Raw genomic sequence first — 5,413 nt, 5'->3', positions numbered from 1 at the left:
TATTTTTATATAATTTTATATAATTATATATAAAATATTTTTTCTCGAATGGAATACCATAACATGGAAAAGCATTTGTTATAGTGTAACAAATATTATTTTATTAATTTTCCTATCTATCCTATTTTCAAATATTCATTCAGGATTAAGTTTTATACAAGTTGGTGCAAAAAAGCAATATCTACATACACATATATGTATAATGTGTACCGTTTTTTAAAAAAATTTCTTCTATTATTTTACATTTATTTTTATTTGTACATATTACTGATGAAATAACGAAAATTTTAATGTAACGCATATAATTTATTGATCTCATTTTTCTATAAAAGACGGTTATTAATTATTATTGTTTATTTCAATGCACTGACTTTAGCCTGATCTTTTATAACTTATCTATATGTAGTAACTGGATTTTATACCAGTTAAAGTAGTAACATGATGGAAGATCCAAAATATACATTTTATCAAGAAATAGAAGAATTTTATCTCATAATTATTTTTTTTAAATCGTTCAGAGTTTTGTATAACTTAAAATATTTAATATTAAAATAATAAATTATACAAAAATGATTCTAATAATTTTCATAATACAAAGAGAGATATATTTATTGATGCAAGGGAAAATTATTCCTTTTGGATCTTACATCTTTTATCTGAATTTCTCATCTCCGCATGCTTTGAGATGAGATTCAGCAATGAATCGTTCGAATCGTTAAAAATACGTACATGGGCCTTAAATTTTATTATCGGATGATAATCGATTTAGTCATTTTCAATTTATTTTTAAATTAAAATTTTGTTCTTTATATTGTCATGTTTATATTATATAATTTAATTTAGTTTTATTATTTAATATTTGAGACTTTTGAAATCAAAATGTTGATGACTTTAAAAATTTTTTTATTTAGATTTAGTTTTAATCCTAATATTTATATTTTTCGAATAAACGCGAAATTTATTTGTAATATTAATATTAATTATTATTATTTTTATTGATAATTATTCATATTAATATCTATTAAATTTTATTGATATTATGGCCTCTTCGCGACGAGTTCGTGTTTCGCGCATCATACAAAAGCGTAAAATCTTACGCTTATTGCTGACGATGTTAATCGGCAACAGTTGGCAGCAAAAAGAAGTATTTCTTCTTGTTGTCGAATTCTGGCATATGAAGCTAGAATGTTGGCCAGGAGTAACGAAAGGTGAGTTCAATCTGGCCAGAAGAAAGAAGAGTATCTACTGTAAGAATATACGAGGTAGATTGGTGTGTAACACCAATTAAAATTTTTAAAAGGAATATGTACATTGAGAAAAAAATTTGTTAAACGAACTAAACATATTTAGTTGTTTACAGATTTGATTATTTTAGCAAATTTTATTTAATTGAATTTAACCGTAATCTGTTTAACAAACTGTTCAGTATTAAGCAGACACGGTTAAATTCAGTTAAACAAAATTTGTTGAATTAATCAAATTTGCAAACAACTACATGTGTGTAGTTAGTTAAATAAACTTTTTTTCTCAATGTATAAAGATAAACTAAATATTCGGGAGGGTAACTTGCTCGCAAATAGCGAATTTTTATATTTTTTGAAGTGTTGCTTATTTAAAATACAAAAATAACTAATAAACACCTGGACTAATAAGAATCAGCGCGGATAATCAAGCGTAAATTTTATAGATTTTTTAATCTACAAAACTTGCGTTTGATTATCTTTGTTGACTCTCATTAATCCTGTTATTTGTTAATTTTTTTTGTATTTTAAAGATTGAAAACCTATTTTAATAATTACTTATTTATTATTATTATGATCGATTAGGTCATCCCGCTGAATTTATTAGCATGCGATAGCAGATGGTCAGGTATTAGCTGCATTCAGCAGAGAAAGCAGCTTTGCAACTATCATAAAATTCTTTAATATGGATGGTTAACTTATACATTTAAATCCATTTGATTCCATAAAGAATCAAAAGCAAAAACCAATCGTATTGAAGAATTTTACAGTATTGCAAAGTTGCTTTCTCTGCTAAACACAGCCATTAACATATTATATTCGCGTTATTACACATTACGAAGTAATGTAGATAGGAACACAGGTAGGATAGGCACGAATAAATGAAAATACGAGTAAGTAGGACAAGTATGGATAGGCAGGGATAAATACAATCATTTTAAATTAAAAAATTAAATTATTACAAATAAAATAATATTTAAATAAATTTCGCGGTCGGGTAATTAAATTTTATTTTAAAAATAAAAAATAAGTGATGAATCTAAAACATAATAAATCTAACTAGTAAACTGTGTGACATGTAGTTAGGGTATATAGACATCACAGGTAATACTTGATAATTGGAAAAGAGGGATTAAAAATTAAGTAAAATTTTAAATTAATTTTAAATCCCGTTCCAAATATCAAATATAAAAATAAATTAAATTATATATAATTTTAAATTTCATTGAATTTTCAGCTTCCCTGAAATTAAATTTAATTTCTTATAAAGTTCTGTACATATACAAATTGTGTAACGCGTTAATATTGTAATTAATTTTGTTATAAATAAATGTACGTATAATAGTACGTAATGTTAGGTACGTAATATAAAATTTATGTAAACTATGTCCAGGTAAATGCCATCATGTTTATTTTTATAATTTGCGCAATAATTACTAATTAATTATATATTTATTGAAATATTTATAATCGTATTAAATATATCTGTTCAATAATATGTAGCATTTATCTTGTCGTAGTAAATCAAATTTATTCTTGTTTTATTGATGTAAATTACACGAATTCGATGAAACATATGATAACAAAAATAGTTTATTGATTTAACGAGTTTAATAAATATTTAATTTTAAAACTTTTTTTAAATTTGGATTTTATTTTGAATATCAAAAAATCAAAAATATTCAAAATTAATAATTTTGAGTGACTTTTAATTAAAAATTTGCTGCTTAAAATAATCGTCAATTTTTCTTTGTCTTTTCTGAATTTGGTATACAAATTTATTAAATAAGTCAGCAAAGATTAGAACTTAGACTGAGGTAATGGTTAAATATTAACTTCTTGTTTATTTTTTGACGTTTATATTTTTAACATTACAGATTAGAATTACAAGTATATCTTACAAGTATATCTTAGTGATTGATTTATTATATGTAAAGACTTCATCGCTGTCTCTCGCGTCAGATATATGCCAGTGAATGCGTAGTTTGTATCGATGGAAAATCGTAATTATTTTCATCATGAAGAGTTGTTCCTCGTCGCTTTCCATAAAGTTCATTCGCAAAGTCTAGTTTGGTGTTCTGTTCGACATTTTTACAGACTCGAAATTAATCCTGGATTTTCTCGTCATTTCCTAAAAGTAATCATTTTATTAATGATTCAATGATAATTATTTACCATATATTAGGTGTAGTAAAAAGAAATCCATTATTTTTGCATGAAATTGAATGGAAAAATAATGGATTTCTTTTTACTACACCTAATATTTTAAAGTCGAGTTCCGAAATTAATTCAGTGATATATTTTAGAGTACAATTTTCGCTTAATTTTACTAAATGTTCTCTCACTAGTATTAATATTAATAATAGACTGTCTTAATGACAATAGGAATTTAGTATTGCATTAATATGGGTATATGTATAATGATTATTTATATAAATTTAAATTATGAAGTGAATAAATTTAATTTTATACAAATAATTTGCTTATTTTTTTATAATTGCTTCAACAAAGGTTATGAATGTGTATATTTGATTTTCTAATTATTTTAAAAATTATTTTTAGGTATTGGACATCTTGCCATTCTAGAATATTATTAGGATTAATTATTAATTTATATATATATGTGTGTGTGTGTGTGTGTGTGTGTGTGTGTGTGTGTGTGTGTGTGTGTAAATATTAATGAGAAAAAGTTCGTGGCGTTTTTCCTATTAGATGGCATTAAAAACGCCACGAAACTTTTTCCCACATCTAATATATATATATATACTTGTCTATAATAAAATACATGCAGATATTATGAGGTTATTTAACACATTTTAATATTTGTCGATTTAGATAATTTTTACCAAAATGCTTTATATTTTTTTAACAATGTTGTCGTGAAAAAATGTATGGGTATAAAAAATTCGAGATAAATCGAATGGGTATCCTCATATTAACGGGATATTAATAATTAAAATTTTTTGAAAGTACAAAAGAATAGTTAAATTTTATATAATAAATTTTTCATTATTAAAGTATAGTTCTGTATAATCTCGTTATTATCAGGTTCGATTTATCTCGAATAGTATCCGAGAAACTTTTGTACCGATACATATAAAAAATTACAATAACGCATATATTTTATTATTATTAAATATATTCCTTCGTAACCACTATTCCATAAGGAAATCATTCTATTCATTTATTTTTAATAAGAGATTTTTAGTGATGTGACCGAACATATTTTTAATATTATATTAAAGATACACTAAAAATATTATTTATAATTGATGCCAAAATTATTCTAAACTATCATAAATGGTCTGAAAGATTCAGGATTCATACTCTCCTGTAATAACTGATATTTGACGGATTGCTTAACTTTTCTTTGTGGAGCTTGTGAATTTGACGTAGAACCAGAATACAATAAGTTCATTTTTCATTATGAAGATTGTTCTATCGAATATTAATCAGCATACCGTATCACAAGGCGGAGGGATGTGATTAAATTATCTTGGATAATTATCTTGAATGTAATAAAAGTGCTGTTGTATTAATGACTTTTTATCGCGATATAAATAAATTTTACAATCAGAAGTTAATAATTAATAGTAAATGCGATCTAATTGTTAATATTTCATTCCGCTTTTATCAATATTTCATTAAATATCGGTTTAAAAAAATTTGAGTTATCGTATGTATTTTCAACGTTTTCGTATAATCCCTCATAAATTTTATAAATTATGCTTCTATAATATAATTGTTATTATATTTCGAACAGCATTTATAATTATACATTGTATTATAAAGAATTTATTATTGTATTATTGAATGTATAAAGAATTATATATAATAAAAAATAATAAAAAATAATACTTAATAAAAAATAATATTTAAAAAGTTATGATTGCAATATAATTGCTAATTATTTTATTGTATTTCGCTAATTATAATGCAATATGATTAGCAAAATACAATAAAATAATTAGACTTAAAATAAAAAATAAATTTAAAATATACTTAATTGCAAAAACGGAGTACTAAATTTATTAGTAATCATTTTTTTATGGTTGAATATTATAAAGAAAAGAGGACCGCCGATAAAATCGACGGGGGGTGAAGGTCCTCTACAGATTGATTCATTTTTATTGATTTAAAGTTTCTTTACAATTCCAAATTGAATGTAGTTT

Source organism: Atta colombica, unplaced genomic scaffold (assembly GCF_001594045.1).
Source record: "Atta colombica isolate Treedump-2 unplaced genomic scaffold, Acol1.0 scaffold274, whole genome shotgun sequence".
Taxonomy (NCBI): domain Eukaryota; kingdom Metazoa; phylum Arthropoda; class Insecta; order Hymenoptera; family Formicidae; genus Atta; species Atta colombica.
The sequence above is the reverse complement of the archived record's forward strand: the minus strand, read 5'-3'. Positions refer to the sequence as shown.